General features: G+C 50.0%; 1 long non-coding RNA gene across 3 annotated transcripts; it reads left to right on the top strand.

The window, feature by feature from the left end:
* The first annotated feature begins 9249 nt into the window (after positions 1-9249).
* On the top strand, positions 9250-12372 carry LOC119325560. 3 transcript variants are annotated; one of them, XR_005157581.1, is made up of 4 exons: positions 9250-9909; positions 10342-10436; positions 10629-10783; positions 11899-12372. It is a non-coding gene; the product is annotated as an uncharacterized LOC119325560 (long non-coding RNA). The 3 variants fall into 3 exon arrangements; XR_005157579.1 differs by having other exon boundaries at positions 9254-9909; positions 12004-12372; XR_005157580.1 differs by lacking the exon at positions 10342-10436 and having other exon boundaries at positions 9264-9909; positions 12004-12372.
* Positions 12373-13002: the final 630 nt, after the last annotated feature.

Raw genomic sequence — 13002 nt, forward strand, 5'->3', positions numbered from 1 at the left:
GGCCAAGCCCAAAATTTCTTCACGCAAGGTAAATCACAGGGGACGCGCGATCAGTCGAACATATCGCTCGCCGCGTCATCTGGGGCGCCTCCAGAGGCGTTGTTAGCGTCGTTGGCGTCATCACCATCACCACCCACACCTCCACCAGCGCCAGGCGCGTCCACCACACCGCCTTCATCGGCGGCCATGATCACGCCATCATCATCAGACGCGAAGGCCCTAACGAGGGCGTCCACATTGTCCTCCACCCATTGCACCAGGTCGCCCCGGATGGCTATGGGCACAGGTGCAATGGCGGCGTCGAAATCGAAGTGGGGATCCATGTTCTGCAGATGGCTGAAGACACGGGAGAAGACACACCCAAGCAAGGCTCGGCTCCTCTCCTCGACGAGCCAACGGGACCTCTCGGACCGGTTCTCCAGGAGCGTCACCACATCAGTGAAATATTAGAGGTTACCGACATAGTTGGTCTCGTGCGGCACCTCGGCAGCGGCCTCGCAAATGTTGCCCAGGGCCGTGTTAGCCCGCTCCCTGAGCGTTCTAAGCATGGGGCGTGCTCATGCTCCAGGACCCGCCTCTGGCGGATCTCGTCCTCGTTCTGCCGCGCAATAGCCTCGGCGCCGTCAACCTCTATCGGAGAAGAAGCAGCTCGGCGCGGGAAGAGGCCAGCTCTGCCTGCACGGCACCAAGGGCAGCCGCGGAGGAGTCCGTGCCCCGCGTCACCTCGGCCAGTTTGGCCCTAAGGGCCGCGGTCCTACCTTCAGCTTCGGCCTTGATCAGCTCCAACCTCGCTTCGTATTGGCTCTCGAGACCTGAACGAGCTTCTGCCACTCGACGGTCGACCTCCTCCTGGGCTCGGGTTTCGTGCGCAGCGACGTCATCCTCCGCCTGAGCCACCAGACGCTCCCTCGTCTCCAGCCGCTCAAGGTCAAGGTTGCGATCGGCGGCCTCCAGCGTCAGCGCTTCCTCGCGCTTCCGAAGCTCTACCTGGTCGACGGAGGCCTCCTTCAGCGACACAAGGGCCGCCTGGCGCAGTTCCACCTGCTCCTCCAGAGAGTTGATCCAGGCTTGAAGCTCCCACACGCGCTCCTCCGCATCCTTGCGCCATCGGTCTGCTTCCCGGGCCTCCTCGACGGCTTGGGAGCAGGCCTCTCGCGAGGCCACCAGTGACGCTTCAGCCTTCATGTTGTCAAGGTCCCGCTAGTGACGCGCAAAGGCAACGGCTACCTTTAGCTTGCACCTCTCTTCAGCAAGGCGCAAGCCTTCGGCCTCGACGCGCGCGTCTTCGCCAGCAAGCTCTGCTCCGATCCGGCTTACTGCATCCACCGCCCCCTAGAGGAATTCTTGGCGAAGGGCGCGGCACTCATGAGCATGCCTGAGTACGTCTTCCGCGTCATCCTCCACCGCTGGCGAACCCGGAGGGCACTGGGGCGGCATGCCCCCTCCCGGCACGGAGTCGGGAGCTGGTGCCCCAGCAATCGTCAGACGGGCCGTGCCAGGAGCCCAGCCTGGCACCGGTCCGTCCCCACAAGAGATGCTTAAGACCGAATTCAACCACTCATCATTCACGATCAGGGAAGGAGCACGGGGCAAGATGGTTATGCCCCAGGGGAACCCATGGAGGGAGGACAGCAGGCGCGCAGGATCTAGATGCCCGGCAGGATGGGCCACACCAACGATTAGCCGAGCGGCAGGAGTGCCGCTCGAGCTCGGCATGCTCAGGGTCAGCAGCGAGGACGAGGCTTGGGGGGATGGCTCCCTAGCCGTCTCCATGAACTCAGCAGGAAGGGCCCTGAGAAAGCCGCGATCAGCTGCGAGAACAGAGAAATGAAGGGGCAAAGAAGGAAGAGGACTTACTCATCCATGGCAAAGTACTTCCTACGCTTCAACGAGCGGCAAGGGCGATCTTCACCGCCCAAGGCCTCCTTCCTCTTGCGGAGGGCCTCAAAATCTACTCAAAACCAACCCAAGCGCTTGGCGCAGGGGTTGGCTTGCGGCATGTTGGGGGCGTCGGGACGATCGGCGCTAATGGGACCGGCCTGAGGAGCGCCACCGGGCACCACCTCGTGAGGGACGACCGGAGCCTCGGGAGCCCCAACCTCAGGAGCCGTAGGCCGGAGCTCCTCGCCTGCCACTGCTCCAGGACGGGCTTCATGAGATGTTGCCTCCGGAGCCCCGCGCGGCATCTGCACCTCCACAACATCATCCTTTTCGGCTCCCCGCAGTTCTCTTCTCCCTGCTTCATCACCTAGGACGGGGCCGCTTTGGGCAACTAGAAGGGCAACCACGGCGACATGATTCTCGCGGGGCCCCCTGAGGCCAGTCGGGCGCAGTCCCCATTCATCGAAGCTGGGCATCTGCTTCACAAAACCGGCCCTGCCCGAACAAAGATACAGGAGGGCACCATCATGTTGGAGGCTGCCTGGGGAAGGGTCGCCAGTCAGGACCTTGAGCACCGTCCTTAGTGCTTCAGGCTCCAGGTCCTCCTCCTGGAGCCGCATGCGGTCCTTGTGCCCCGCATGATCCCACATTCGACGAGAGTGGCGCTGGAGAGGAGCAATGCGACACTGGAGGAACTCCTTCACCACCTTGGGCGCCATCACGTTGAGCGCCCTCAAGGTCTCGAAGTGGCGCCAGAAGAAGACGAGCCGGGGGTTCACGAGCGCCTCATGAGCCCAGCCTGAGCTAGGAACAGCCGGCGCGGTTGGGTGCGAGAGCAGGGGGCTGGGTACCCCAACATCCACATATAGCCACCGCTCCCTGAACTTAGCCTCAGAAGGAGGAAGGCCGAAGTCGATCCCTGAAGCAGCCGTCTCTGGCACGGCAAGAAAGCTCACACACCCTGAGCATTGAGCAGGATCGCTCAGGCGCAAGGAGAAGAAATGGCGCAGCAGTGCAACGGAAGGAGGAATGCCCACCATTGCCTCGCAAACAAAAGCAAAGACAGCTAGGGGAGTAATGGACTCAGGTCCGAGGTGCATCATGTGGATCTGATAATGGGAGAGCACCGCATTGAAGAAAACAGAGAAAGGGGGAACCAGACCCGCCCACAAGGCGTCGGCAAAGAACCGGACCTCTGTGACGACCCTGTTAATAGAAGCATGGGACGCAGGCCAGGCTGTGGTCTGGCCACACTCGTTGAAGATGGTGGCAAGAGGAGAGCGGACCTTGCGGAGGGCCTCGGGATTGAGTATGATTGACCGATCGACGGCGGGGGCCGCCATCGGAGGTGAGCGGGGCGAAGGCACGGGCTTCTTCCCCTTTTCCTTCTTCGTCGGCGCCATGGCAGGCAAGAAAGGGGAGAGCTAGAGTTGGATTGGAGGCGGAGGTTGAGGCCCGAGGGAGGAGGAAGGGCAAGAAGCGCGCGGGAGGCAAAAAGGGAGTAGTTGTGTGCAACCACGGGTCCGCCTAGCCGGGCGCATAATGAGGCATCGTCGGGAAGCGGAGACGCCTACGTCCAATCAACCGCCATGCGGCGCCCAAGGCCGCAGGTTGTTGGGGCCCGTGGCACTTCGCACTTGCCCCTTCGCTTCTCTGCTAAGCCAAGTCCGGGCGCGCCTTGGGCCTGGGGGCTACTGTCGACGTTCTGGGAATGGGGGTCGCCAGACTTGCCTGCCTGCGGCCTGCGGCGTGGCTCAAGTGGGGGCCCAATGCAGCCCAGCTCCATCAGCTCAAGCTCAAGACCCTCGCGAGGGGCCAAGCCTCACGGGGAGGACGACAGGGAGCTTCCTCAGGAGCAACCTCCTCAGCCAGGCTCGCAAGGGGGCGGAGAGATCAAGGCAGGGCACCTCCCGAGGGGCCCGTGACGCAAGCCATGACGATCGGAGGCCAGGCGGGTGCCAGGCGGGCGCCGGCCTGCGCAATGTCCTTGTTTCCCTTACGGTGCAAAGGGGGCAAGCACGGGCCAAGGCATCAGGCAAAGGTTACCGTTTCGGTGCAACAAGACCAACACCAGCAGAACGGCAGGATGGAGGTCATCGTGGAGCCCAGGGCGGTGTCACCGTCAGGACCTTTGGCAGCCGAAGATCAACTTTAGTCATGATAAGTGTACCAGATTTTCCCCTTCAAAATGGCCAATTGTTGGCGCCCTTCCCGCTCATTATTTGGGGAGAGGCCCAGGGCCTCCGCCTATAAATAGGACTAGCCACCCATAGGGTAGAGGCATCTGGAGATCGACCAGAGAGAGAGAGAGAAGCGACTGAACTCACCCAAGCAGTTCATCGCACCATCTCAAGAACAGCCCCTCACGAGACTGTTCTCCCTTTGTACTGTTCACTATCAGCCCCTGAGGCAATCCACCACACCACACACTGGAGTAGGGTATTACACCACAATGGTGGCCTGAACCAGTATAAATCTCGTGTCCCTTGTGTGTTCATCTTTCTTGCTTAGATCTTTGCGAGACTTCGAGACATGAGCTGGTAAGGGAGAGATCTTCGTGCGCACCCCAGTGTTCGAACCTCAAGGGTCTGCCGGAACCCGAAATCCGACAAACGTATAACTGGACGAGGAAGCGATAGTTGGCCATGTTGGCGTCGTGAGCGTCCCACTCGCCGGAACACTGCCGCACCACCAGATCTGAGTCGCCGTAGCACAAGATGCGCCGGATGCCGAGTTCCTTGGCAAGCCGGAGGCCATGCACAAGGGCTTCATACTCAGCGATGTTGTTGGAGGTGGCGAAGTGGATCTGGAGCGCGTAGCGAAGCCGGTCACCCTTCGGAGAAGACAGCACGATGCTGGCTCCTAGGCTGGATCTCATCTTGGAGTCGTTGAAGTGCATGCGCCAATGCGTCGAATCCGACGGTGGCGGCAGGTACTGGGTCTCGGTCCAGTCGACGAGGAAGTCGGCCTGAGCTTGGGACTTGATCATGGTGCAAGGCTCGTAGAGGATGGTGTGGCCGGCTAGCTCGATCGCCCATTTGGCGACTCGGCCAGAGGCATCCCGGCAACCCATGATCTCGTCGATGGGGGCCATGCTGACAACGGTCACAACATTCTCTTGGAAGTACTACTTCAGCTTCTTGGCGGTGAAGTACATGCCATAACACATCTTCTGGTAGTGCGGGTAGTTCTGCTTGGAGGCGGAGACCACCTCGCTCAGGTAGTAGATTGGGCGTTGGTCGTGCTAGATCTTGCCCTTCTCTGGTCGCTCGACCACCATCACCGTGCTGACCGAGCGCGAGGTGGTGGCTATGTAGAGCAACAGCGGCTCCTTCTCGGTCGGCGCGGCTAGGACGGGTGCAGTGGAGAGCATGCGCTTGAGGACCCGGAAAGCTTCGTCCGCCTGGTCGTTCCACTCGAACGGCGTCGTCTTCTTTATCAGCTGATATAGGGGCAAGGCCCTCTCGCCCAGTCGGCTGAGAAACCGGCTGACAGAGGCCAAGCGACTAGTGAACTTCTAGACATCATGCAGGCGGGCCGGCTGGCGCATGCACTCGATGGCCTTGATCTTCTCTGGGTTTGCCTCAATGCCGCGCTCTAAGACGAGGAAGCCAAGTAGCTTTCTGGCCGGCATGCTGAAAACGCACTTCTTCGGGTTGAGCTTGACCTGGTACTCGCACAGGTTGGCAAAGGTTTCCTTCTTGTCGTCGAGGAGCATGAGGTGTTGCTCGGTCTTCACCATGATGTCATCCATGTAGATGTGGATATTGCGGCCGAGTTACGGCAACAAGCATTTCAGCATGCAGCGCTGGAAGGTGGCGTCGACATTCTTCAAGCCGAACGACATGGTGATGTAGCAATGCGCCCCAAAGGGCGTGATGAAGGGCGTCTTCAGGTCGTCGACCGGGTCCAGCTTTATCTGGTGATAGCCGGAGTAAGCATCTAGGAAGGATAGGAGCTCATAGCCGGCGCTGGAGTCAAGATATAATCAACACTACTAGCAACCCACAAGTACCATCTGAGGTTTTGAGACAAAGACTGAATACAAGAGATGAACTAGGGTTTGAGATGAGATGGTGCTAGTGAAAATGTTTATGAAGATTGGTCCTCCCACGATGAGAGGGTTATTGGTGACGTTGATGACTTCAATTTTCCCCTCCCGGAGGGTAGTATCCCCAGCGGAATCGCTCCGTCAGAGAGCAAAAGTGCTCTTGCCTAGGTTCCGCCTCGAGACGGCAACGCTTTGTCCCTGATGTTTGCTAGAACTACGTCGGTATTTCCCCAAAGAGGAAGGGATAATGACGTATAGCGATGGTAGGTATTTCCCTCAGTGATGAGACCAATGTTATCGAACCAGTAGGAGAACCTCCTCACACCACGTAAACATCCCCTACACACAAATAACAAATAATCGCAACCCGACGTGTTAAAGGGGTTATCAATCCCTTTCAGGTACCGTGCCTCAAGTAGGCAAGATAATGTGAGATAAATGTGGTAGATAGGATAAATAGATCACGGAACAAATAAATTGCAGCAAGGTATCTTTGTATTTTTGGTTTAATAGATCTGAAAATAAAACCAAAGGAAAATAGATCGCAAAGGGAAATATGATGAAAAGAGACTCAGGGGCCGTAGGTTTCACTAGTGGCTTCTCTCAAGAAAAATAGCAAACGGTGGGAAAACAATTACTATTGGGAAATTGATAGAGCTTCAAATAATCATGACGATATCCAGGCAATGATCATTATACAGGCATCACGTCCAAGATTAGTAGACCGACTCCTGTCTGCATCTACTACTATTACTCCACACATCGACCGCTATCCAGCATGCATCTAGTGTATTAAGTTCATGGAAAACGGAGTAATGCAATAAGAATGATGACATGATGTAGACAAGATCTATTTATGTAGAAATAGACCCCATCTTGTTATCCTTAATAGCAACGATACATACGTGTTGTTTCCCTTTCTGTCACTGGGATCAAGCACCGTAAGATCGAACCTAGCACAAATCACCTCTTCCCATTGCAAGATAAATAGATCAAGTTGGCCAAACAAAACCAAAATATCAGAGAAGAAATATGAGGCTATAATTATTCATGCATATAAGAGATCACAAAAGACTCAAATAACTTTCATGGATAAAAACATAGATCTGATCATAAACTCAAAGTTCATTGGATCCCAACAAACACACCGCAGAAAGACTTACATCATATGGATCTCCAAGAGACCATTGTATTGATAATCAAGAGAGAGAGAGGAAGCCATCTAGCTACTAACTACAGACCCATAGGTCTACAAAGAACTACTCACGCATCATCGGAGAGGAACCAATGGACATGATGAACCCCTCTGAGATGGTGTCTAGATTGGATCTGGTGTTTCTGGACTCTGCGGCAGCTGGAATTGATTTTTGTCGCCTCCCCTAGGGTTTCTCGAATATTGGGGTATTTATTATAGAGCAAAGAGGCACTGCGGGAGGCCAACAAGGAGGGCACAACCCACCGGGGCGCGCCTGGGCCCCCAAGTGCGCCCTGGTGGGTGGTGCTCCCCTCGAAGCTCCCCTCAGGTGTGTTCCTGGCCCACTGGTTGTATTCTGGCCCAAAAAAATCCACAAAAAGTTTCACTGCATTTGGACTCCGTTTGGTATTGATTTCCTGCGATGTAAAAAACATGCAGAAAACATCAACTAGCACTAGGCACTATGTCAATAGGTCAGTACCAAAAAATGATATAAAATGACTATAAAATGGTTGTAAAACATCCAAGAATGATAATATAATAGCTGGAACAATCAAAAATTATAGATACGTTGGAGATGTATCAGCATCCCCAAGCTTAATTCATGCTCGCCCTCGAGTAGGTAAATGATAAAAACAGTATTTTTGATGCGGAATGCTGCCTAACATGGTCATCACATTTTCTTTTCTTCATAGCATGGACATTTGGACTTTTATATGATTCAAAGCAATAGTCTAATTTTGACCTGAAGACTTTAATACTCAAGCATACTAACAAGCAACCATGTCTTTCAAAATATCAACACTAAAGCAAGTTATCCCTAGCCCATTATGCTTAACCATTGATCCATTTCATGAAATGAACTCGAATATTAACTACACCCAATGCTCAAATACGATCATAGTGCCCCTTAGTTGGTGCTTTATAAGAGAAGGTGGAGACTCAAATTCAAAATAAAAATTGCATAAAGTAAAAGAAAGGCCCTTCGCAGAGGGAAGTAGGAATTTTTAGAGGTGCAGAGCTCAAAGCGAAAATTGAGAGATAAAAACATTTTCGGAGGCATACTTTTCCCACCAACGAAAACAATTTAGAGCTCCCAACACTTTCCTTGCTAGATACATCATAGGCGGTTCCCAAACAAAAAACAAAGTTTATTCCTTTTTCCACCATTACTTTCACTTTCCATGGCTACAGTATCCATGGGTGTCCTCCATACCAACACTTTCCAAGGAATTTATTATTTGACAACAAAAAGTAAATTCATTTTTTATTTCGGGACTAGGCATCCCTAATACCTTTTTCATACTCTTGTGCAATGACAAGTGAACAAAAACTCATCGTGAGAATAACACATCTAGCATGGAAAATATTGGCCACCCCTCACCGCCTCGCGAGCGGTAGAGCACACAAAAGAGAAATTTATTTTGAAAATTAGAGATGGCACATGCAAATTTGCTTAGAACGGCACGGAAATACTGCATATAGGTAGGTATAGTGGACTCATGTGACAAAACTGGTTTAAAGGGTTTTGGATGCACAAGTAGTGATCATACTTAGTGCAAAAATGAAGGCTAGCAAAAATATTGAGAAGCGACCAACCAAGAAACGAAAAATCTCGTACACAAGCATTAAGCATAAGTAACACCGAATAATGCACCACAATTAGGATATAAATTTCATTGCATAAGTATTGACTTTCGTGCTTGCATAGGGAATAACAAACCTTAACATCAATATTCTTACTAAAGCACAATTACTCATCAACATGACTCACATATCATATCGTCATATCTCAAACCATTACTAAGAATCAAGTTTATTTTGTTCAATGACACTACACCACAACACTTGATTCGGGGCAATTAACTGCCGGGAGAAATACCGGATTAAGGGCAAATCTTCTGCCGGGAATCTTATAACTGCCGGGAGAAGTACTAAAGGGCAGTGAAACTACCGGCAAAAGTTGAGTAAAGAGGGCACACAAACTGCCGGAAATGACGCACACATGTCAGGTCAGTGTATCTGCCGGGAGAACCAAGTCAGGGCCGTTAACTGTCGGCAATTGTGTGGCGCGCGACATTGGGCCCAAACACGCTCTAGCGCGGGAGATACCGAAAGTTTGGGCTCCAAAGAAAATAAAGCCGCCGGCCCGAGCAGTTCTTCCCCAAATCGACCATCCCTCCAACAACCTTACCACCGCCCCTTCCAAACCCTAGATCTGGGCAGTCCGTTCTTCCCCTTCCCCGTGCGCCGCCGCCCCTACATCTCTTCCTCTCCCTCTCCGATGCACACACTCCCTGCTACGGCCTCACATCGCTGGCCTGCCTTTGGATGGAACCGTCCTGGCCTAGTCCTTGCCAGATCTGGCCGCACCGGTCGTCGGTGCTGCTGGATATGGCCGCTCCGGGCTTCATCACCACCACCCCGAGTGTGCACCTCTCCACCGCCACTTTCCCGTCGTCTTCACATCCGCCTCGCCCAGTTCCAGAGTAGTCGCGTGTCTCCTGAGGAGCCCGACCCCGGCGGCCTCTGTATGGACTCACTCCACCATAGCTAAGGCAGCGCCACTGCGTCCAGAACACGGTTCAACCTCCAGAACGCTTGTGGCAAGCACCAGATCGTGAGTTCAAGCAGGTCAACCGCGAGTTGCATCTACATCGACAGGTTCTCTTCTTCTTTGTGGGCCTGCACCTTCCGCGTGGGCTGTGGAGGACAGATGGCGCTGTGCTGTTCGGGCTGCAACATGACGGGCAGCGGTTCTACTCAGAGCAGCTCTTTCATGGTACTAGTTCCTCGGAGCCATCCTTATATATCATGTATATCTTAATTACTTCCTATTTACAACTAGGTATTTGGCTTGTAGAACGCGTTGTATACTCATACTTTCTGGGTAAAGCAGCGGAAGCATGTCGATACTCACTGACGAACTTAATTAGCAAAGTGAAAATTTTGTTCAAAATTCAGAACAGATACAATTTATTGTACATGCTTTTACATGTACTGGAACTGAGCATTTGCATGACCTGTGTATTCTGAAGCTTAGTCTTTTGTTATTGGGAAGTTCATGAAACAGAGTTGTTGGCCTGCCTGCCATAGAGCAATTTATGAATAGCATAGGTGCTGCCTTCTTTTGTATTCCTATACAAAGTACAGTACTTATTTTTCATGTGTAAAAAGTGGTTGACCTGACATTACAGTGTTTAATATTTTGTAGACAACAGGAATCTTGCCATCGATACACACTGAAAGTCGAAAATGATGCTTGTAGAAATAGTTGTTCTATCAGCTATTTATCAATTTTAAATCATGGTATGACTACTTGCTTTGGAACAGTTATTTCTTGATACTATCTGATTGTATCTCATGTATATTTTAGTTATTCCAAGAAACAAGCTTTACAAACTGAACCGAGTTCTAGTAGTTCACTAGAACTCGAAGTCTTGTGCATGGAAGAGAATTGAGATATTTGCTCATTCTATACTACTCAAAACGTATGTGTAGATATTCTTCTCATGGAAGCCTCAAGCGTGGAAGCTAGCGCACATGTACACACTCATTCAGGCATGAACCAAGGAAAAGTTCACAGCAGAAAACTGAAGCTCTAGCACGCGCGCCAGCCGATGAAGCTCGCCTTAACTCCATCGCGCATCGCTAAGGTACCGGCGCATGCTACTCTATCTGTTGTAGGTTGAGCCAGAATGTATTTGCTTGACTGATCATAATCCTATTGGCCTTCGGTATAAATTTTGCTAATTTATAATGGTGGCTTCTAATTATAGTGAACTATATAGGCGGTAGGCGCTCACATCCTATTGGCCTTCGGTGACATTTTGAGCTCTTATCTGCTGTCTTTAATTGTTAGTGTGTACCATCCAACAAAATTAGCTCTAGTGCTTGGTGTGAATTTTTTATGGTTATTTAGTTTATTTCATTGTACACTGCATGGTGCTATGTTTCATAAGTATACACATGCTATGCTTGGCATGCAGTTTGGTGGAAAAAGGAAGCATATCATGCTTGCAAATTGTTTGACCTTGCATTTTATTGCTTACTGTTTACTATACATCAGTTTTTGTACTTGGAAGTGTCAAAAATCTGTCATTATAATCAGCTGTAGTAATATTGCTATAGATATACACACTGAAAGTCTGAAAGATTTCTTGTAAAAGTACATGTCAGCTGCCATATCCTTTCCTATGTCCTGTTCAGTTTTTTTAATCTTCTCTTGGTTTGATGTTATGATTTTTGTTACATAGTTCATAGATGTTGCTGGTTTGTACTTCGAAAATATTTGAAGTTATTTTTTTCTCTCTTGTTCAAAATGTTCTGTATCAAGCTTGTAAGTTTTGTCGCAAGGATGAGATTGTTGAATGCTACAAAATTTCATACCTTTGCTTTCATAATTCTATAAATTCAACCATTCTAAACTAAACCAACCGAATCATATCCTTAATTAATGGGTTTGTAGGTTAAGGGTGGATACTCAGAAGTATTTCGGTTGTGTAAGTTCTCGACTTGTTAATTCGTTCTAGAGTCTCCCTTTTCCTTTCTTTTTACAATTGTCATGATTTTATATGGCCTTGATGTTTGAACTGGGGATCCCATGGATTTTTTTCTGTAACATGGTTCTCATCTCTGAACATGCACACATGTTGTTTTCATGTTAAGATATTTTTAAAACAAAATACAGTAATTGACATCTGTTTCATTAGCTTTTTATACTAATGTTTTACTTCTCTGAACTAAATTCTTGCAAATCACATTGATCTAGTTGCAGGTCTTCTATATACATCCACAATCATGTGGAGGTGTGGTTAAGCTGCGATCTTTAAAGCATTGTAAGTATTTTGACTCTTTGAATGTTGTTGTTTCACAGGATGTTGGCAAGTTTGGTATTTACTATTTTGAAGACATCGCAGGAAGTTATTCAACAAACGGTTGCGACCAAGCAATTTGTCTTCCTGGACATGGCTCCTTCTGTGCATCAAAGCTCAAACCATTTGTCTAGCTTAGTTCGAAGAAAAATAAAATCTTAGTCTTATGTAAATTCTATTTATTGATGTAGCTAGATGCAACTCTACGCACATATGTGTTTTGTCAGTTCTGTTTATTGATGTAGCTGGATGTTACTGAACGCATGTAGGTCTTGTGTAAATTCTGTTTATTGATGTAGCTGGATGCTACTGAACGCTTGAATGAATGTTGAAGTATTGATATATAGTCATTATGTGTATGAGATCTGCTATTGAATCTTGAGTGAATTCTTCTGGATAGAAATTATTAGAAATATACATGTGCTACCCGGATCAAGAAAACTGCCGGGGTAAGTACAAGTAAAGGGCAGACCGTCTGCCTGGCATTATTATAACTGCCGGCAATTGAATTACCGGCATACACTTGTATCTGCCGGGAGAACAGGGCTTCCTGGCAGTGGAACTGCCGGGAGATCTGTATCTGCCAGGAAATATGATTCCCGGCAGCCGTTGTTGTGGCAGTTCTATCTGCCGGGAGAAACTCTGTCCCAGTAGTTTTTCTGCCCTCTTAAGGGTCTTCTTCCGGCAGATTACATGTCGTCGCATCGGTGTTGTGGTTAGTGTGATCTTCATGAAAGTTTTTATTATATCCTCCTTGGATATCTATCGCTTTGAGACTATTTTCATATGTTGCTTTTGATAAACTCAAACAAATTTATTGCAACGGGAAATTTATTGCGGCAGCTAATGAACGAGTGGACATATGCTATGATTCATTCACTGCAGAGGCATTGGCAGTCAGATTTGGTTTGAATCTAGCCAGAAGCATTGGATGCAGCAAGATCGTGATCAACTCGGATAGCATGGAGGTTGTGGAAGCTTTGAGAGCAGGCAACTCCTCT

The sequence above is a fragment of the Triticum dicoccoides genome, chromosome 6B (genome assembly GCF_002162155.2).
Source record: "Triticum dicoccoides isolate Atlit2015 ecotype Zavitan chromosome 6B, WEW_v2.0, whole genome shotgun sequence".
Taxonomy (NCBI): Eukaryota; Viridiplantae; Streptophyta; class Magnoliopsida; order Poales; family Poaceae; genus Triticum; species Triticum dicoccoides.